At 46.6% G+C, this 22,700-nt stretch overlaps 1 protein-coding gene and 1 pseudogene across 2 annotated transcripts in view; one reads left to right on the top strand and one right to left on the bottom strand.

Moving 5' to 3' along the window:
* Nucleotides 1-17,832, top strand: part of LOC134339758 (zinc finger protein 239-like) — a 49,875-nt gene extending 32,043 nt beyond the window's left edge. The window contains exons 3-5 of one of the 2 annotated variants that reach the window (XR_010016443.1): nucleotides 11,045-11,094; nucleotides 13,333-13,470; nucleotides 17,795-17,832. The gene's annotated coding sequence lies outside the window, so the exon portion shown is untranslated. Of the gene's footprint in view, nucleotides 1-11,044; nucleotides 11,095-13,332; nucleotides 13,471-17,473; nucleotides 17,626-17,794 lie in introns of those variants that run through there. The other variant, XR_010016442.1, reaches the window with a different exon arrangement.
* On the bottom strand, nucleotides 17,688-21,814 carry LOC134339560 (uncharacterized; annotated as a pseudogene).
* Between the last annotated feature and the right edge of the window lie 886 nt (nucleotides 21,815-22,700).

Here is a 22,700-nt window from a genome sequence, read left to right as displayed (position 1 = left end):
TCATTTAAGGTTAAATTGGATAGATATATGGACAGGGAAGGAATGGAGGGTTATGGGCTGAGTGCAGGTCGGTGGGACTAGGTGAGAGTAAGCGTTCGGTGTGGACTAGAAGGGCCGAGCTGGCCTGTTTCCATGCTGTAATTGTTATATGGTAGATTTGATGATTTGGTTCATCGTCTCCAACCAGTTATTTCGCATCAGTGTACGCACAGTATACTCAGAGACTGGCAATCACCATTCGAGTTTTAGCTTCAGGTAGAAGTCAACAGGTTGTAGCAGCTAGCTACAAACTGGCGTGAAGCACAGGGTCCTCCATAATTTTGGAGGTCTGTAAAGCTTTATGGAAAGCATTGCAGCCAGAGTTCCTTCCGTGCCCTTCAGTCGCCCAATGAGATGCTATTGCAGCAAAGGAGAAAATATGATGCTACCAAGCGGACCAATCACAGGTGTTGCGGTCTGCATTGCCAGGACGCGTAGTTACATTTTGGGAGAGGTGTGCATTAGGCTACGGCATAGGGTTCAGCGTAGAGTACAGCGTAGTGTTCGTGGCTATGCCGTACCTACAGTGTACATTTGACGCACAAGCAGGAGCACAAAGTCATTACACAGTTACCTTTGGACACTCTGTGATTGCTGTGATCATGATGGTGGTGATCTCAGCAATGAATGTGAAGAGTAGACGATTGGACGTTCTCGTTGGAGATTGTTAATACATGGAACTTTTAAGGTGTAAGTGCTACAGGTCTCTTGTTGTCCAAGACAGAGGAGTTTCTTAATGTGGTACAATATTCTCACAAAGGACAGTTGTGGAACAGAAATACTGGCAGTGGCCAGATAGGCGGACACTAGCTGGGGTGTGTTATATACCCCAGACAGAGTTTAAAATGGAACTGATTTATTTGTCTCAGATCCAGAATATTAAACTCCAGTCCCTTGAAGGTGAACATCGGCAGTAGATGTTTTTCTCAGGGCTGAAATGGCTAGCACGAGAAGGGACAGTTTTAAGGTGCTTGGAAGCAGGTACAGAGGAGATGTCAGGGAGTGGTGAGTACGTGGAATGGGCTGCCGGTGACGGTGGTGGAGGAGGAAATGATAGGGTCTTTTAAGAGACTCCTGTATAGGTACATGGAGCTCAGAAAAATAGAGGGCTATGGGTAACCCTAGGTAATTTCTAAGGTAAGGACATGTTTGGCACAGTTTTGTGGGCCGAAGGGCCTGTATTGTGCTATAGGTTTTCTATGTTTCTAAGAAACTCCTCCCTTACTGAGTGACCAGGGTGCAGGACTGGGTTTGGTGAGCAGCAACAATAATCACAGAATTCAACACCGACAGTCACTTTTGAACAGTGACTCGGGATACAGCTTCCATGATGGTTAAATAGCATGCAGCTAATTTAAACTCATTTCCCCAGTGTGAACTCGGCATGTGTCACATGGTCAGAAAGCTGTGAAATTTCCTTCCAAATGTCTGAGCTTCTCTGCAGTGTGAAGTTACCTACATAAGTTCAGTGGAATTACTGAGTGTATTCCTCCCTCAGTCAGAGCGTGTGTACAGTCTCTCCCCAGTGTGAACAAACCTGTGCCGATGATCGAGTGAATCCTTTCCCACAGTCAGAGCATGTGAACGGCCACTCCCCAGTGTGAACTCACTGATGTACCTTTAGTTGAGATGACTAAGTGACTCCCTTCCCACAGTCTGAGCAGGTGAACAGCCTCTCCCCGAGTGAACTCGCTCATGTGTCAGCAGATCAGATAACCGTGTGATTCTCTTTCTCCATATGGAAGAGTAGAACAGTTTCTGACCCTTGTGAACTCATTAGCGTCATAAGGTGGGGCGCTGGTGGCGGACCTAAATGCAAGACACAGACACTGAAGTACTAGGAACAGGACTTGACATGGCTTCGGTTCTTCATGGCTTGGGTACTTTATGGCTTGGTTACTTCATGGTTTGCGTACTTCATGGCTTGGGTTCAGACTCCGAGCCAGAGACTGGACAAGGATCCAGCATCTGGGTCTTGATTCGGTCTTGGACTCCGGAACTAGGCAAAGACATGATGTGGTCTTGGGAGACAGGACTAGGCGAGGCTACAGGACAGAACGAGAAACTCCTGGGCAAGACGAGGGAACTCCAGTGCAGGACGAGGGAACTCCAGCACAGGACGAAGCACATTGAGAGGACGAGGCACATGGACAGGACGAGAACACGAAGCCTAGACTTGGTACTCAGGAACAGCCGAGCCTTGGACTTGGGACGACAGGAACCTCGGAACCTAGAACTTGGGACGACAGGAACCTCGGAACCTAGAACTTGGGACGACAGGAATGCAGAACACAGAGCCTTGGTCTTGGGGAGGGCAGGAACATGGAGCCTTGGTCTAGAGCACGGGATCACGGAGCCTTGGACTTGAGAGACAGAAACACAGGGACATGGAACACAGAGCCAGGACCTCTCCTTGGGAACAGGACTAAGGGCCAGGACTCGTACACGGAACACCGAGCCAGGACCCCTCCTTGTGAACAGGACTTGGGGCCAGGGCTCTACACAGAATGCTGAACACGACAAGACGGTTCTGAACTCTAGGTACCGGCAAACGGCCGGACCTATCTAGCGCAGGCGTGGACACAGAGACGGTTCTCAACACTAGGTAGTGGCAAACAGCCGGACCTACCTAGCGAAGGCGTGGACACAGAGACAGTTCCAAAACAACGATAGACAGTTCCTTATCTTGACACAGCAAGGCTCCAGTCTCAGTGCGGTATAGAACTTGACAAGGTTGCAGGAAAGGCTCCAGACGCAGGTTGCAGGCAAGGCTTCAGAAGGAAGGGGAAGGGAAGGGAACAGTCCAGCCTCAGGGTAACGGCAAAGATGGCCTGGCTCATCCAACGGAGGCAAGGACAGGAAGGGACAGATCCAACCGCAGGGTAACGGCAAATATGGCCTGACTTACCCCACAGAGGCGAGGACGGGATACTGACGAGACAAACTAGCAACCACACTCGACCCCAGGGCCACTTACATTCCAGCCCCAAGACGAGCATCAGGTGCCTATGATTAAGCCCAAGTGAAACAAGGAACAGCCGGAAGACCCGGAGTCCGGAGTCCATGGACCGTACCGTGAACCGGCACGCGCACTTCATGGACTGGACCATAACAATTAGTGTGCGAGAGGGTCGTCGCAGTGAGTACTTCTCTTCCTACACACAAAGCAAAAGATCGGTCTCTCACCGTTGTGAATTTTCTGATGTCTGCTTTGATGACAGACAGAGCAGCTGCTCTATCTCTGTGTGGTGTGAACTTGCTGATTCACCTTCAGGCTGTGTGACTGGGTAGATCCTGTCCCACACAGAGCAGGAGAATGACCTCTCCACTCTGAATTCACTGGTGTACGTGCGGGTCAGCTGAGTGATAGAATCTTGTCCCACACTGAGAACTTACTGCTTTCAGTTCTCTGGCCATTCATTGAGTCAGACGTCAGACAGAGAGAGTACCTGAGATGGTCAATGCAGTAGAAGAACTGATCTCTAGTGAGCAGATGCTGGTGTGTTCTCAGTAAGCCAGTTCCAGTCGATTTCAACTGAGTTAAAAAAAAAACTTTGTTTCTATAACAAAGTACTTTTCCAGTTGGGATGAGATACTTCTTCACCTCCAAGGATCAGCAACAGATATATTGGTGTTTCAAAAGAAATATCTTGCCGCTCCTTAAATATCTGGGCAGAGACAGCAAAACTGACAGGTTGTTGTGTTTGAAATTCATTGTCATTTCCAGCTCATAAAATGATTCACATCAGTGGGTGAAGGACATCATTTGAGGTGAGATAATTTTACTCCCTTTACTGAAGTCTGACATCACACTGTTACAGAGAGATTGAATGCAAGTTGGAGGAACAACTCCTGATCTTCTAACTGGGAAGAAATAAGGAATTGGAACTTCTCTCACTGTCTTTCTGTCCATATCAGAATTGGTCCTTTCTGTCCATCTTCAATCTGTGACCTGACTCAGTTTGTCTCTCTCCATTGTGGTCATGTTGCACAGCGCTACACAGAGCACATGATATTAGATAGCTGATCCCGGAGACTTTCTAATTACCCTGACCCCACACTCCCTCCCCCAGGTGATTGATGGTGGTGAACTCATCGATGGCAATGCCAATGAATATGAAGGGGAGGGCAGTAGTGTTTCTATTAGGAGTGTGGCACTTCTGTGATGTGAAAGCTTCAGGTCACTTTTTACCCAGGACAAAGTGTTTACATCAAGTCAAGACAAAGTGGAAGGCGGGGGTGCGGAGGTGGGGGGGAGGCAGGGCCTGTACTGTTTTGTAGGTTTTCTATGTTTCAATGTTTCTAAGGTAGGGGGAAGGCGGGGAATGTTTAGAGTTATCTCCTTTAAATAAAAGTAAGTGTTACAACTTACTTGCTGCAAATATACCAATAGCCCTCACATAATCTCATCCAAATTATTGGCAACCAGCAATGGGCCTAACACTGACCCCTGGGGAACACCAGAAATCACGGGTCTCAAGTCTAGGAAACAGCCTTCCAACATCACCTTCTGATTCATACCATCAAGCCAAGCGTGTATCGAATTAGCCAGCTCACCCTGGATCCCATGTGATCTGAGGTTCCTCAGCAGCCCACCTTGCTGAACCTTATCAAAGCCCTCACTGAAGCCCATGTGAGCCACGTTCCAGGGACATAGATTTAAACAGAGGAGTAAGTGGTTCAGAAGGATCTGAGGAAGATTTTTCCCTCACACTGCCTGAGGTGGTGGTGGTGGCAGGTCCTTTCACAACATTTGGGAAGTGGATAAGCATTGAAGCTATCAGTTATCAGAGTCAGAATCAAGTTTAATATAATGGGCCGGCATATGTCATGAAACTTCTTGTTTTCTGGCACAATGCAACACATTGTAATAAAAACTGTAAATTACGGTATATGTAAAAAATAATTTTTTTGGCCCTTAACTCCGAGTGGAGTCATCGGGACATCGTCATGATGGCGTGCTTTTTTTTAGCAGGCTTTCTTATTTTTATGAGGCCGAGTTGCTAGCTTGATGCTCAACCCAGCATGGATAGAAAGCGTGCAAGGGAGCCGGCTGGATTCGAACTCGGGAGCCTTCGCTCTGAAGTCCGGCGCTGATGTCACTACGCCACCAGCCGGCTAAATAAATTACTGGTGCAAAAAGAGAGGGGAAGAAAACAAATAAGTGTTCATGGGTCCAGTGTCCATTCAGAAATCTGATGGCAGAGGGGCAGAAGCTGTTCCTGAATTGTTGAATGTATGTCTTCAGATTCCTGTACCTCCTTCCTGTTGGTAGCAATGAGAAGAGGGCATGTCCTGGGTGATGGGGGGTCCTTAATGATGAATGGCACTTCTTGAAGCATCACATTTTTAGCTGTCCTTTATGCTGAGGAGGTTAGTGCCCATGATGAAGCTTTCTGAGTTCATAACATTTTGCAGCTTTTAATGATCCTGCATAGTGGCCCCTCCATACCAGACACTGATGCAACCAGCCAGAATGCTCTCCATGGCACATCTGTAGAAACTTTGGCGACATACCGAGCCTCCACAATCACTGAATGAACCATAGCCGTTGGAGGGCCTTCTTTGTAATGGAAACACGAGGAAATCTGCAGATGCTGGAATTTCAAGCAACACACATAAAAGTTGCTGGTGAACGTAGCAGGCCAGGCAGCATCTCTAGGAAGAGGTACAGTCGACGTTTCGGGCCGAGACCCTTCGTCAGGTCCGAAATGTCGACTGTACCTCTTCCTAGAGATGCTGCCTGGCCTGCAGTGTTCACCAGCAACTTTTATGTGTGTTGTTACTTTGTAACGGCATCTTTTTCATCTGAGAGATGCTGACACTTTGCACTCACACTTTCGGCTACTGATCCCTCGATGTGTAGTGGAGTGTGTTCCCCCGACTTCCCCTTCTTGTAGCCTACAGCCAATCCCTTGGTCTTACTGAGGTTGTTTATGCAGCACCACTCAACCAGCTGATCCACCACCCTCTTCGCCACCATCTGAAATTTTACCAGCAATACTGTCACCAGCAAATTTATAGATGGCATTTGAGATGTACCCAGCCACGTAGTCGTGGGTGTAGAATGCGTAAAAGACTGGGCAAACATACATCCTTGAGGTGCTCCGGTGTTGATTGTCAATGAGGCGGAGATGTTATTTCCAGTGTTACGTACCCCGTAACTGGGTTGCCAAACCAGCAGAAATGGACCACTTAGTTGGAGTCTGGATTACTGGAACTAAGGAAGTTTTATTAAAGAAATAAGTAACACAGTACTCTAATTGCAAGGATATAAGTGCAACAGGTTAGCAATGATAAAACACACATGTACACAGAACTAGGATAATAGGAATCAATCAAGCTCTATCGCAGTCTAGGGGCAAAATGATCAGTCTCAAGTGACGCATAGTTCAGTTCAGCTGAGTACAGTTCGCAGTAATCGCTGTTGTGCCATTGGAGAGAGAGGGAGCGAATGCAAATTTTGATTCAACAGACCTTTGATGTTCCCCGCAGTTAGCTTTCGGGCGAGACCGTTTACTGTCTTCGGAGGTCACCGACTGTGACCTCTCCATTCCGGATACGATCGTTCTTCCGCGGTGAACCCGGCACTCAGGCAAGGCCGGACACACACACCAGGTTCCCGCTGATCATACCTTTTCACCCTGTGCGTCTATGGTTGGTCCCGCGACCAGACCTCCAAACTCGCACCAACTTGTGGGGGCACACCACACTTCCAGGGTCTCGTTATCTCGTGATCTCGTGGTGTCTGTCATGCCTTAGCAAACCTGTTCCTTTTATCCCCCTGCTGGGGTATTGCCTGTCCATCAAACTTCAAACAGTTCAGGTTCAAAGCAACCGGTCTGTCAGTACTCGGACAGGTGTCTCTTTCCGTTATGTCTTTCTCCTCTCTCACTAACATTTTTGAATGCTGCTCCATTGTCTCACTCATCTCTCTCATTAGCATCAATCTTCTGATAACTTGGTTTTTCGTCACACCAGTCCGCACTGACTGTGAACTCCTGGTGAGGAAGTCTAAGATCCAGGGGAGAACAGAGGCCCAGGTTTTGGAGCTTGTTGATTAGTATTGAGGGCATCATTGTGTTGAATCATGAGCTGTAAACAATGGACAGCAGACTGAGGTAGATATTACTGTTTTCCAGGGGGTCCAGGGCCAAGTGGAGAGCCAATAGGATTGCACCCACTGAACAACTAAATATGATGGAAGAATTTTGTTCTTTTCTTCCCCCCCCCCGTACGACACTAATTGACGTTTTCATAGACTTCATCCAAGATTAAGTCAGAACTATATCTTTGTTCCGACTTTGTTATCCTTGGATTGAGAGAGCTGATACTCGGAAATTGAGTATAGGAGCAAAGAGGTCCTTCTGCAGTTGTACAGGGCCTTGGTGAGGCCACACCTGGAGTATTGTGTGCAGTTTTGGTCTACAAATTTGAGGAAGGACATTCTTGCTATTGAGGGAGTGCAGTGTAGGTTAACAAGGTTAATTCCTGGGATGGCAGGACTGTCATATGTTGAACGATTGGAGTGACTGGGCTTGTATACACTGGAATTTAGAAGGATGAGAGGGGATCTGATTGAAACATATCAGATTATTAAGGGATTGGACATGCTGAAGGCAGGAAGCATGTTCCCGCTGATGGGTGAGTCCAGAACCAGAGGCCACAGTTTAAGAATAAGGGGTAAGCCATTTAGAACGGAGTTGAGGAAAAACTTTTTCACCCAGAGAGTGGTGGATATGTGGAATGCTCTGGCCCAGAAGGCAGTGGAGGCCAAGTCTCTGGATGCTTTCAAGAAAGAGATGGATAGAGCTCTTAAAGATAGCGGAATCAAAGGTTATGGGGATAAGGCAGGAACTGGATACTGATTGTGGATGATCAGCCATAATCACAGTGAATGGCGGTGCTGGCTCGAACTCCTGCACCTATTGTCCATTGTCTATTGTGTCTAACAGATACCACCCCCTTTCCCTCCGACACCAAACACACCCAATGGACTACTGAGGAAAATACTCGAATTATCACCAACGGGCCTCTCTACCCATAAAACCCCATGGAAGCCAACAGGAGACTGTCTTTCAAGAAGGTGAACCCTCACGACGTGACGGGCTCCAATGGTAGGGTTCTGAAAACCTGTGCCAACCAGCTGACAGGGATGTTCAAGACATTTTCAACCTCTCATTGCTACAGTCAGAGGTTCTGAACTGCTTCGAAAGGAAACACAATCATACCAGTGCCCAAGAGCAGGGAGAGCTGCCTTAACCATTGCTATCGTGACACTCACAGCTACGATGATGAAGTGCTTTGAGAGGATGTTTATAGCTAGAATCAACTTCTGTCTAAGCAAGTACCTGGACCCACTGCAAGTTGCATTTTGCCATCACAGGTGCAATTTCATTGGCTCTTCACGAGGCATTGGATCGCCTGGACAATACAAACACATATCTCAAGATGTTGTTTATTGACTATAGCTCAGTGTTTAACACTATCACTTCTAAAGTTCTGATCGAAAAGCCCCAAAACCTGGGCCTTTGTACCTCCCTCTGGATGCTTGACCTCCTCACCGGAACACCACAACCTGTGCAGATCAGAAATAATTTCTCCACCTCACTGACAGTCCACACTGGCACACCTCATAGTTGTGTGCTTCGCCCACTGCTCTATTCTCTCTATACCCATGACTGCATGGCTAGGCATAGCTCAAATACCATCTGTAAATTTGCTGATGATACAACCATTGTAGGCAAAATTTCAGATGGTAATGGAAGGGCGTACAGGAACAAAGTTATACCAAGGGATGGAAACAAAGCCTTTGAAAAATCCCAATGCCACAATTGGGAAGGTGATTTTAGCTCTGGCTGTTTGAGGACTAACATTGTCTCAGCTGGCAGTAAATATGGTAATTAAGGAGAACCTCACAATCCATCACTGTGACACAAATCAATTTGTTTTTGGGACTATGATGGTATCACGTTGGCTCTGGTTCCTTACTTGACTACAGTCTGGACAGGTGTTGTGAACAAGGCAAGAAAGATGAGCTATCCATGGATTAAAAACAGAAGTAATTCAAACACTCTGTTGTTCTGAAATGATTGGTGTAATAATATGAGTGGTTGCAGGCTTTATTGAAGGTTGCATGTATTTAGGAATTTGTGAAGAACTGAGGCGAGATTATGCAAAGGAAATGAGACTAGTGTCTGTTGACATTTGTGGGTGAATAATGATAATATGGGGAAAAGATGGGAGTGGATTGATAAGAGTTGGAAGTTGTTTTTTTTTGGGCCCTGTTTCAGGGAGACAAGGACTTGTAATTTGAGTACAACTTTATTGTGAATGTAATGGTATTGTTGATGTGAACAAGGACATGGATTATCATGTGCCGAGGTACCTCAATCCCAGCGAGTCTGGAGCTCTATATATACCTTACTCTGTGATGTGAATGAGGACAATTGATGCCACAACCATCACAATGCCAACTGTTGTTAGTCCTTTGTGTGATAAATATGGGATCTACAAGGGAGTGAATTTGATTCTTGTCATCTAAAAGGAGAGCACTGGGTTTGTCCAGAGGATTTAATTAAGAATGGGTTAGCAGATTGTGGGACTGTTTCTTGTGGTTATTCTCTAGCTATTTTCCCTGTCATTAACAGGACATTCCTGAAATTTGCTTGGTGAATACTACTTATTACATTGCTGCTTCAAGCACATTGACAAGAAGGGAACTTTAAGTTGTAATTTGTGGTTATGAGACACTTAGTTTTGACTGGGCAGCTATTACCCAAACCTTTTGTGATGCGACCTATTCAAATGGAGATAGAGATAGTATCAATGATACTGCAGAGCGCTCACCTAGATAAGTATCTACTGCTCTGTCACCCATTTCATTTTATGGCAGAGTGAGATCATTATTTACAATAATGAAGCTATTGTTTAACAATGGGGTGACTTATCTAAGACAATAACAGATGTTATAGGTTCAGCTAATGATGCTTTGTAGAATCCAACCCTTTTGGAATAAAGTTTGGAACTGGAGTTTAAATGTTTATGTACATCCCTGCCAAACCTGATCTACCCCTAACCTATTATCGCAGGGCAATTTATAATGGCCGACTAACCTACCCAGAATGCCTCTGGTTTGTGGGGAGAAAGGTGGCCGACGCAGAGAAAACCCACGCATTCCATGAGGAGTAGGTGCGGAGGCTCCTCACAGACTGGCGCCTGAATTAAACTCTGAACTCGAGCCCTGAGCTGTCGCAGCATTGTGCTCACAGCTAGGCTACCCTGGAGCCCAAAGTTCTCACAGGCAGTAAAAACAAAACTACACCCACAAAGTGCTGGAAGAACTCAGGCAGCATCTATGGCGAAGAATAAACCATCGACATTTCAGGCTGAGGCCATTTATCATCCGCTCTCTGGGTCTTCCTATTCCCCACCCCTCCCCTAATCCCTGTCTCAGCATCAGTCCTCTCACAGTGTTTGGGTCACTCCACTCTCCACTCCCCTGTCCCTCCTCTGGGTTGATCAAAATCCCCTCCACCCAACCCCTGGCTCTGGGCCGCCTCCATTCTTACCAACGTCTCTGTCACCACCGAACCTGTCCCTCTCCACTAGGTCATACCCTTCCACCCTCTTCATCCACGAGTCGACCTGCTCCCCATTCAGTCCGGGACTTCCACATCCCTCCATCTCTCGATCACACCCTTTCCCCAATTCCACAAGTTCCAACACTGGATCAACCTACTCCCATTCTAAATCCCACTCGCCTGTCCTCATCCACGGCAGCCATTTCCAGGGTCGACCATTCTCCCTAACCCTTGACTTTATGTGAAAACGATCAGTCTATGTATATGAACTAATCTTCTGTAGATGCTCCTGTACCAAGTGTTTATATACAAACGATCAGTATGTATACAAGTACTTACTTTTATTGTGTTCTTTATGCTTATTGTGAATTTATTTTGTGCTGAATCGGAGCTGAAGTAACAATTATTTTTCTCTTTTACAGGAGTGTCCTGAAGAAAGGTTTCTTGATGCTTTCAAGAAGGAGCTAGATAGGTATCTTATCGAAAGGGGAATCAAGGGTTATGGGGACAAGGCAGGAACCGGGTATTGATAGTAGATGATCAGCCATGATCTCAGAATGGTGGTGCAGGCTTGAAGGGCCAAATGGTCTACTTCTGCACCTATTGTCTATTGTCTATTGAAAGACAAGAAATAATCTGTGAGTCTCTTGGCGTCATCTACTGTATCCGGTGCTCCTGGTGTGGCTTTCGGTGTGAGACCCAACGTAGAGTGGGAACCGCTTGGGCGAGCACCTACGCTCCATCTGCCAGAAAAAGCGGGATCTCCCGGTGGACACCCACTTCAGTTCTACTTCCATTCCCATTCCGACATGTCACTCTATGGCCTCCTCTACTATCGTGATGGGGCCACACTCAGGTTGGAGGAGTTGTATTACATCTGGGTAGCCTCCAACCTGATAGCATGAACATCGATTTCTCGAACTTCTGGTAATGGCTACCCCATCTCCTTCACCATTAGCTTTTCCCTCTCTCACATTATCTCCTTGCCTGCAGTCTCCAGTCTCTCGTGCTCCTCCCCGGTTTCTTCCTTCCATGGCCTTCTGTCCTCTCCTGTTAGATTCTCCTCTCCAGCCGGGTACCTCTTTCACCAATCAACTTCCCAGTTCTGTACTTTACCCCTTCCCCCTCCCAGTTTCACCTTTCACCTTGTGTTTTCCCCTCCCCTCCCCCACCCTCTAACTGACTCCTCATCGCTTTTCCCAGTCCTGATGAAGGATCTCGGCCCGAAACGTCGACTGTACTCTTTTCCACAGATGCTGCCTGGCCTGCTGAGTTCCTCTAGCAGTTTGTGCGTGTTGCTGGGATTTCCAGTATTTGCAGATTTTGTCTTGTTTGTGGTTGGGATGACATCTTTTAGAGCAGAGGTAAGGTGGATTTTTAGCCAGAGAGTTGTGAATCTGTGCATTTCTGTGCCACAGATTGCGGTGGAGGTCAAGTCCGTGGGTAGATTTAAGGCGGAATTTGACAGCTTCCCAAATGGGCAGGACATCAAATAGCAGTGACACTCTCTCCTGATCCCTGACAGTCACAGACCCCTGGCACACTGCTAGTGTCTTCCATAGTGAAGACAGATGCAAAGTACCTATTAAGTACATCTGCCATTTCTTTGTCCTCCATTACTTCTCAGCAGCATCATTTTCCAGTGATCCAATACCAACTCTCCCCTCCTCTTTTACTCCTTGTATCTAACTGGGGGAAAAAACTTTTTAGTATCCTGTTTTACATTATTAGCTAGTTTGCCCTCATATTTCATCTTTTCCCTTCTTATAGCTTTATTTGTTGCCTTTTGTTGGATTTTGAAAGCTTCCCAATCATTCAACTTCCCACTAACTTTTGCTACCTTATATGCCATTTCTTTGGCTTTTATGCAGTCCTTAACTGCCCTTGTCAGTCACCCCCTGCAATCTGAGAAATTATTCTTCTGTGGGACATATCTGTCCAGCGCTTTGTGATACTATTCCAAGAAACTTCAGCCACCTCTGCTGTGCCTTCATCCCCGCCAGTATGTTCCTCCTATCCACCTGGGCAAACTCATGCCTCTGTAATTTCCTTCTTCCCACTGGTGCATGTGACTTATGCTTCCCCCTCTGCAACTGCAGTATGAATTCAATCAGATGATGATCACCATCTCTTAAGGGTTCCTTGACATTACGCTCCCTAATAAGATCCGAGTTATTACACACACCCAAACTAAGATAGCCTTTGGCCGGAGGCGAGACAGTCTTAATTGATAATAAACCTTTTCGTGCTGTTGGGTTTCTTGATATGCCTGGTTTTCCAATTTTCGTTCAATAATATTTAACAAGAGTTTCTGATTTGTTATGGGCTCACAGAAGGATTGATATTCTGGCGTTGTATGAAGCAAAGAAAGCTAGGTATATCCAAAAGAAAACCTTCAACACGCTCTTGTATTTAGCTAATGATTTGCATTTTAGGTTTTCCGCAGAGGAAAACACAGGAATCATATTCCATCCAGTCAATAATCTGCTCTCACGCTTTGGTGCTCCAGGCGACATGGATACAAACCACCTGTGCATTTGTGTGTGTCCAGTTGTCAAAGTGTCGATGCATGTGTTTTTGAGAGGATGGACACAGAATTTCAACTTTGTTGCGTCTGTGCAAAAATAAAACAAGTCTAATCCACGGGCACATAATGTACGTTCACGCAAATCTTCTGGATACACTTAAAGGTATAAGATTTGTTCTGCAGGCGAAAGAAGAAAATTTGAGGCCATCGGAACTTATCATGCAGAAGAGGAAATGCGGTCGTAGAGGAAATCCAGTGTAACAGTAAATCTGCAGATGCTGGGATAAAACATAGGACACCGACGCCCCAAGCCCCACCATGGTATGCCCATCTTTTATTTCATTCCTTGATCAATCTTACACTTTCATCCTACACAGACCTTAAACCCCATTTTCATTTATCCTCGTCCAAAGAGTTCCTGAAAAGTCTCCAATGAATCTGCCTCCACAGTGCGTTTCAGTATGCAAATACCCCACATCTGATGTCTCGCCCACATTTAGTGTTGCGGCTAATTTTCTCCAGGTGTCAAGGAAGAGTCACGTTCCGGGATCGATAATAAGACCATAAGACCGTAAGACAAAGGAGCAGAAGTCGGCCATTCGGCCCATCGAGTCTGCTCTGCCATTTTATCATGAGCTGATCCATTCTCCCATTTAGTCCCACTGCCCCGCCTTCTCACCATAACCTTTGATGCCCCGGCTACTCAGATGCCCATCAACCTCTGCCTTAAATACACCCAATGACTTGGCCTCCACTGCTGCCCGTGGCAACAAATTCCATAGATTCACCACCCTCTGACTAAAAAAATTTCTTCGCATTTCTGTTCTGAATGGGCGGCCTTCAATCCTTAAGTCATGCCCTCTCGTACTAGACTCCCCCATCATGGGAAACAACTTTGCCACATCCACTCTGTCCATGCCTTTCAACATTCGAAATGTTTCGATGGGGTCTCCCTTCATTCTTCTAAACTCCAAGGAATACAGTCCAAGAGTGGACAAACGTTCCTCATATGTTAACCCTCTCATTCCCAGAATCATTCTAGTGAATCTTCTCTGTACCCTCTCCAACGTCGGCACATCCTTTCTTAAATAAGGAGACCAAAACTGCCCACAGTACTCCAAGTGAGGTCTCACCAGCGCCTTATACTGCCTCAACATCACATCCCTGCTCCTATACTCTATTCCTCTAGAAATGAATGCCAACATTGCATTCACCTTCTTCACCACCGACTCAACCTGGAGGTTAACCTTAAGGGTATCCTGTACGAGGACTACCAGTCCCGTTGCATCTCAGAACTTTGAATTTTCTCCCCATTTAAATAATAGCCAAAGTGCATAATCATACACTTTCCAACATTGTATTTCATTTGCCACTTCTTTGCCCATTCTTCCAATCTATCAAAGTCTCACTGCAGACTCTCCGTTTCCTCAGCACTACCAGCCTCTCCACCAATCTTCGTATCGTCAGCAAACTTCACCACAAAGCCATCTATTCCATAATCCAAATCGTTGATGTACAACGTAAAAAGAAGCGGCCCCAACACTGATCCCTGTGGAACATCACTGGTAACCGGCAGTCAACCAGAATAGGATCCCTTTATTCCCACTCTCTGTTTCCTGCTAATCAGCCAACACTCCATCCACGTGTGTAAATTTCCCGTAATTCCATGGGCTCTTATCTTGTTAAGTAGCCTCATGTGTGGCACCTTGTCAAAGGCCTTCTGAGAATCCAAATATACAACATCCACTGCATCTCCCTTGTCTAGCCTACTTGTAATTTCCTCAAAAAATTGTAATAGGTTTGTCAGGCAGGATTTTCCTTTTAGGAATCCATGCTGAGTTCTGCCTATCTTGTCATATGCCTCCAGGTACTCTGTAACCTCATTCTTGACAATCGACTCCAACAACTTCCCAACCACCGATGTCAGGCTAACCTTTCCTTTTTCCTTTTTGCTTCCTTGCCCCCTTCTTTAATAGCGGAGTGACATTTGCAATCTTCCAGTCCTCCGGAACCATGCCAGAATCTATCAACTTTTGAAAGATCATCACTAATGCCTCCGCAATCTCCACAGCTACTTCCTTCAGAACACGAGGGTGCATTCCATCTGGTCTAGGAGATTTATCTACCTTTTGACTATTCAGCTTCCTGAGTACTTTCTCTGTCTGACTCTGTGACTGCGCACACTTCTCTTCCCCGCCACCCTTGAGTGTCCAGTATACTGCTGATGTCTTCCTCAGTGAAGACTGATGCAAAATACTGGTTCATTTCCTCTGCCATCTCCTTATCTCCCATTGCAATTTCTCCAGCATCATTTTCTATCGGTCCTATATCTACTCTCACCTGTCGTTTACTCTTTATATACTGGAAAAAGCTTTTAGTATCCTCTTTGATATTATTTGCTAGCTTCCTTTCATAGTTAATCTTTTCCCTCTTAATGACCTTCTTAGTTTCCTTTTGTAAGCTTTTTAAAACTTCCCAATCCTCTGTCTTCCCACTAATTTTTCTTCCTTGTATGCCCTCTCCTCTGCTTTAACTTTGGCTTTGACATCTCTTGTCAACCACGGTTGCATCCTTTTTCCATTCGAAAATTTCTTCTTTTTTGGAATATACCTGTCTTGCACCTTCCTCACTTCTCGCATAAACTCCAGCCACTGCTGCTCTGCCGTAATCATAAACATAGAAACATAGAAAATAGGTGCAGGAGTAGGCCATTCGGCCCTTCGAGCCTGCACCGCCATTTATTATGATCATGGCTGATCATCAAACTCAGAACCCCGCCCCAGCCTTCCCTCCATACCCCCTGACCCCCGTAGCCACAAGGGCCATATCTAACTCCCTCTTAAACACAGCCAATGAACTGGCCTCAACTGTTTCCTGTGGCAGAGAATTCCACAGATTCACCACTCTCTGTGTGAAGAAGTTTTTCCTAATCTCGGTCCTAAAAGGTTTCCCCTCTATCCTCAAACTGTGGCCCCTCGTTCTGGACTTCCCCAACATCGGGAACAATCTTCCTGCATCTAGCCTGTCCAATCCCTTTAGGATTTTATACGTTTCAATCAGATCTCCCCTTAATCTTCTAAATTCCAACGAGTACAAGCCCAGTTCATCCAGTCTTTCTTCATACGAAAGTCCTGCCATCTCAGGAATCAATCTGGTGAACCTTCTTTGTACTCCCTCTATGGCAAGGATGTCTTTCCTCAGATTAGGGGACCAAAACTGCACACAATACTCCAGGTGTGGTCTCACCAAGGCCTTGTACAACTGCAGTAGTACCTCCCTGCTCCTGTACTCGAATCCTCTCGCTATAAATGCCAGCATACCATTCGCCTTTTTCACCGCCTGCTGTACCTGCATGCCCACTTTCAATGACTGGTGTATAATGACACCCAGGTCTCGTTGCACCTCCCCTTTTCCTAATCGGCCACCATTCAGATAATAATCTGTTTTCCTATTTTTGCCACCAAAGTGGATAACTTCACATTTATCCACATTAAATTGCATCTGCCATGAATTTGCCCACTCACCCAACCTATCCAAGTCACCCTGCATCCTCTTAGCATCCTCCTCACAGCTAACACTGCCACCCAGCTTCGTGTCATCCGCAAACTTGGAGATGCTGCATTTAATTCCCTCATCCAAGTCATTAATATATATTGTAAACAACTGGGGTCCCAGCACTGAGCCTTGCGGTACCCCACTAGTCACCGCCTGCCATTCTGAAAAGGTCCCGTTTATTCCTCTTTGCTTCCTGTCTGCTAACCAATTCTCCACCCACACCAATACCTTACCCCCAATACCGTGTGCTTTAAATTTGCACACCAATCTCCTGTGTGGGACCTTGTCAAAAGCCTTTTGAAAATCCAAATATACCACATCCACTGGTTCTCCCCTATCCACTCTACTAGTTAAATCCTCAAAAAATTCTATGAGATTCGTCAGACATGATTTTCCTTTCACAAATCCATGCTGACTTTGTCCGATGATTTCACCACTTTCCAAATGTGCTGTTATCACATCCTTGATAACTGACTCCAGCAGTTTCCCCACCACCGACGTTAGGCTAACCGGTCTATAATTCCCCGGTTTCTCTCTCCCTCCTTTTTTTAAAAAGTGGGGTTACATTAGCCACCCTCCAATCCTCAGGAACTAGTCCAGAATCTAACGAGTTTTGAAAAATTATCACTAATGCATCCACTATTTCTTGGGCTACTTCCTTAAGCACTCTAGGATGCAGACCATCTGGCCCTGGGGATTTATCTGCCTTCAATCCCTTCAATTTACTTCAATACCACTTCCCTACTAACATGTATTTCGCTAATCCAAGGAAGTGGAACGGAAATCTACTCACGGATGACACTAGGATCACGTCGTTCGCTGAACGAAAAGCAATGCTTTCAAATGTGATTGCGCTGATATTTACCGTATTTCACATCAATGGAACGGCTCCCCGTTTTATCTGACTTAACTTGGCTCCGATTGATTGACACGTCAGGCTACAAACGCTCGAGCCACGCGGATTGTGGGTCATATTTAAATGATTCAAATTAAATTTATTTGAACTCACAACAAAATCTGTAATTATACTGGTGTGTCATTTGCAAAGCCGGCCATTTAACGTGGGCAGATTTTTTATCCCTTTCTTCAGCTGCTTCCTGAATTTCCTCTGGGACAGAGTGTAGATACATGTGTTGGTACAGGTGCAGAGAAACCGCAGCATGGAGGCAAACTGTTGCAGGATGTACGTCGGGGTCTGTATAAAAGTAATTCTGAGCTTACCAGTTAGTAGTGTACACAATCAACGGGATCCACAACAAGATGAAATTGGCCGACAGAGCGAACAGCAATATCACCGACTTTCCCCGGTTCTCCACCTCCGGATCCTTCTCATTCCCGCTGCCGCTCCTGAGCCCCCGGCGGACTCTGTTTGACGCTATTATATGGCTGACTGTTAAAGTATTGAATTAATCCGATCGGCAATAAAGTTGTACTGATACTGTTAAACAACTGGTATGCTTTCCACGCTGGTAAAGTAAGGTAATCCGTTTTGATCATGCAGCGCCAGGGTACGTTGTCAATGATGAGGTAAGGATCTACCGCGAAATAAAAGGGAACACGTCCCGCGCAACTCCCTAATCCCACAATCGCGATCACCATAGTTGCTGTCCTCTTGGTGCAGTCCCGTTCCCGCGGCTTTTGGCTACAGAGCGCAATACAGCGATCGGACGTGAAGGCCACTGTGAGCCAAACCGAACAGTCCATGGCCGCGAGCCTCAGGACAAATATGACAGCGCAAACCGGAGTAATGAGCAAAGGAGCGGCATAAACATAAATATTATTGATTTGATCGATAACAACAGCGATGACAGTGCACATTAAGTCAGCTGCTGCCATCCCCACCAGGTAACGGGAAATGCATTTGGAGACACCGCATTTTCCCCGACTCAGGATCGCAATCGCCATTAAATTAACTGCAAGGAAGGAAAGGAGAATTAGTTTAACTCGCACATTTCAGTGTTACGTTTCCTGACTTATGCCTTTCAGTGACCTTCTTGCGGAGTTGCTTGGGGTGATCTTTTGTCTTTGTGGCGTAGCTTTTGCCGGGATACTGACTCACCAGCAGTTGGACCTTCCAGATACAGGTGTAGTTTTACTACAGTCAATTGAAACTCCTTGACTGCACACAGTGATCTCCATTCAACTAATTACAGGACTTCCAAAACCAGATGGCTACACCAGTGATGATTTGCTGTGTCAAATTAAGCGGGGGGGGGGGTTAATACTTACGCAATCAATTATTTTCTGTTTTATATTTGTAATTAATTTAGTTCTTGGTTTAGAGATCTGTTTTTCCACTTTGGCACCAAAGGGTCTTTTTATGTTGATCAGTGTCAAAAACGGCAAATTAAGTCGACTGTGATTCAATGTTGTGACACACATGAAAACTTCCGGGTGGCGGGGGGGGGGGCGTTGGATAATGTTTATAAGCACTGTCAGCAATGACGCAGCCTATTGGATCTTGTTGTGTGCCTTTAAGAAAAGAACATCTTGCGATAGGCAGCAGAGCGATGAGAGGTCACCCTTGCCGCGAAACTGGAACAGCAGATCGTCGCCGCAACTGAATCGGTTAAGCTGACAAAGCAAATTCAGTGAGGATGACAGTGCTAAACCCCAGTGACCATCCCGGCAAGGGACTCTGCCGTCGCTGGAAATCCAGCGCACTCATGCAAAATGCTGGAGGAATTGAACCAGTCAGGCAGCGTCAATGGAGGCGAATAAGCCGTCGGCGCTTCATCGGGACTGGAGAGGGCCTGGATAAAAAGGTGGGGGAGTGGGGAAGTACGATCTGGCAAGTGAAGGTGGGTGCGTGCGAATTGATTAAAGCGAGTCAGGGGATATCTCAGGGCAGAGGAATCAGGGTCAGGATCGTGTCAGAGTGAGGGCATTGATGGCCACGGGTGTGACACGGGTGTGACGGGTTCCCGACAGCTGGGAAGGCCCCGACACTCGGCATGGTGACGATCCTGAAGATCTCTGACGGAATTAAGACTTAATCTTACAGACCTGTCTATAAAGGGCCCATAGTCGTCAAACAGCGACTGCCCGGGATGGTGAACGCGGAGTACCTGTGAGCATGGCACGGGAGGCTGAGGGGAAGGAGCTATTTGGGATACGGATGTGCAAAAAGCTGGCGAATCCCTTGCTCCGTGTGGGATACGGGTGTAGCCACAGCGCATCTAACTGTGGAGAAGTTCGAGGTGATATTAGCAATCAGGATAGCATTGCAGAATGAAAATAAGGATACCATGGATGCGTTTGTGTGAGTCGGAAGCGCGGTACCTAGGGATTACAGTTCCATGGTAGATTTGTCACAGCATAGTGGGGTACCGCAAGGCTCAGTGCTGGGACCCCAGTTGTTTACAATATATATTAATGACTTGGATGAGGGAATTAAATGCAGCATCTCCAAGTTTGCGGATGACACGAAGCTGGGTGGCAGTGTTAGCAGTGAGGAGGATGCTAAGAGGATGCAGGGTGACTTGGATAGGTTGGGTGAGTGGGCAAACTCATGGCAGATGCAATTTAATGTGGATAAATGTGAAGTTATCCACTTTGGTGGCAAAAATAGGAAAACAGATTATTATCTGAATGGTGGCCGATTAGGAAAAGGGGAGGTGCAACGAGACCTGGGTGTCATTATACACCAGTCATTGAAAGTGGGCATGCAGGTACAGCAGGCGGTGAAAAAGGCGAACGGTATGCTGGCATTTATAGCGAGAGGATTCGAGTACAGGAGCAGGGAGGTACTACTGCAGTTGTACAAGGCCTTGGTGAGACCACACCTGGAGTATTGTGTGCAGTTTTGGTCCCCTAATCTGAGGAAAGACATCTTTGCCATAGAGGGAGTACAAAGAAGGTTCACCAGATTGATTCCTGGGATGGCAGGTCTTTCATATGAAGAAAGACTGGATGAACTGGGCTTGTACTCGTTGGAATTTAGAAGATTGAGGGGGGATCTGATTGAAACGTATAAGATCCTAAAGGGATTGGACAGGCTAGATGCGGGAAGATTGTTCCCGATGTTGGGGAGGTCTAGAACGAGGGGTCACAGTTTGAGGATAGAGGGGAAGCCTTTTAGGACCGAGATTAGGAAAAACTTCTTCACACAGAGAGTGGTGAATCTGTGGAATTCTCTGCCACAGCAAACTGTTGAGGCCAGTTCATTAGCTATGTTTAAAAGGAAGTTAGATATGGCCCTTGTGGCTACAGGGGTCAGGGGGTATGGAGGGAAGGCTGGGTTCTGAGTTGGATGATCAGCCATGATCATAATAAATGGCGGTGCAGGCTCGAAGGGCCGAATGGCCTACTCCTGCACCTATTTTCTATGTTTCTATGTTTCTATAACACAGGCAATGCAGTTATGACGCTTTGGTCTACAATTACCTATACCAAAATTTACCGGCGATTAGAGTGGGAAGGCCTGGATACTCAGTCAGGGACATCTGAACCGTTTAGTACAACGTGCACCTGACGTCTCTTTTTCAAAAGGTGCGCTTAATGTCAGAGAAATGTATACCATATACATCCTGGAATTATTTTTCTTCGCAAACATCCACAGAAACAGAGGACTGCCCCAAAGAATGAATGATAGTTTTAATGTTCGAACCCAAAGCTCCCCCCATCCCGCTCCTACGTGTAAGCGGCAGCAAACAACGACCCCCTTCCCCCACCAGCAAAAAGCATCGGCACTCTCCACCGAGCACTCAAGCGTGCAGCAAAGCATCAATAATGACACAGTCTTGCAGTACCCCAAAGACTACTTATTCACCAGGTAATTCGACATAACACAGGCTCCCTCTCCCTAATAAGGGAAAAGGAGTTGTTCCCGTTTCACAGCGAGAGGGGAGACATAACAAACAACTCGCCGAATTAAGGTGTTCAAAGTCTGTTGCGTCGCTTCTTCCGAGCTCTATGCCCAAAGACCTCGGGCCTCCGGGCACACAACCAGCAGCCAGCCGGCTCCTTTCGACCTCGATTCCGCCCGCCCCTAGAGCAGCGAAAATCCGGCACCCTGAAGGCTCTGGGGGCGGGCGGATTCGAAGTCGAAAGCAGCCAGCTTGAGATATCGAAAAGCGGGCGGTCGTGAGGCACTGACAGCGGGTCCCATTTCCGCAAAGAACCGAAGTTAGAGTGTAACTCCAGGTCAGGGTCTTTAAAAGCCCTGAAAAGGAAGTAAAGAGATATTAAAGATAGAAATCCAGCTGTTTCCGAAGAAGCAAGCAAAGGAGAGGTTGTTATGTGCTATCATCTTAAGCTCCGCCCTCCGAATTTTAGCTCCGAAAGTGGAACAGCCAGTGACAGAGACACTTAGAGAAATGAGGCAGATTTACGAGGAAAAAGCGAAAGTCAAGGCTTTGAGTTCAAAGGGAAGAGCGGAATATATTAGATTAAAACAACGCAGATAGCATCAGCAGTAACTTTTGGTTAAACCGCAGAGATATTCTGGCTCTGCTGAAGACAGGTGGAAAAATCAAGAGTTGCTGGTATTCCCATGGGAACCATCCGGCAAGATCAGAAAGTCGAGCCTCGTGCCCTTCCCATGACCCAGGCTGAAGAAGAAACGAAAGTGGGAAGAATGATTGACAGCAGGGGCGTGGCGATCCGTCCGGAGTGGCGGAGCGCTCCCTAGCCCGTCGCCGAGGGGTTCAGTCAGGGTCCCCAAGCAGTCAGAATGTGTTCCTTTCTCCACCAGCGGAACACGAACCCTCAGGGAGTAATGGCTGTGGTGGGAGGTGAACAAGCCAAGGGCCAACGTTCTGGCAGATACGGGCGCAGAGCATTCAGTTATCAGTGGAAACCCTGAAAAAGCATCGTTGGTTGCCTGACCTGGTGCGTGTAGAGGGTTTCGGAGGATCTAAGGCAAAGACACGAGGAACAACGATCGGATTGGCTATAGAGATCCGCAGCCGCTGCAAACCCAAGTACTGTACTGATAGCTGCCTTGCCTGCAAAACATATGGGGATTGATGCACGGCAGGGACAGGCAATGAAGA

Source organism: Mobula hypostoma, chromosome 30 (genome assembly GCF_963921235.1).
Source record: "Mobula hypostoma chromosome 30, sMobHyp1.1, whole genome shotgun sequence".
Taxonomy (NCBI): domain Eukaryota; kingdom Metazoa; phylum Chordata; class Chondrichthyes; order Myliobatiformes; family Myliobatidae; genus Mobula; species Mobula hypostoma.
Note: the sequence above shows the minus strand (reverse complement) of the source record. Positions and strands in the feature narration are given on the sequence as shown.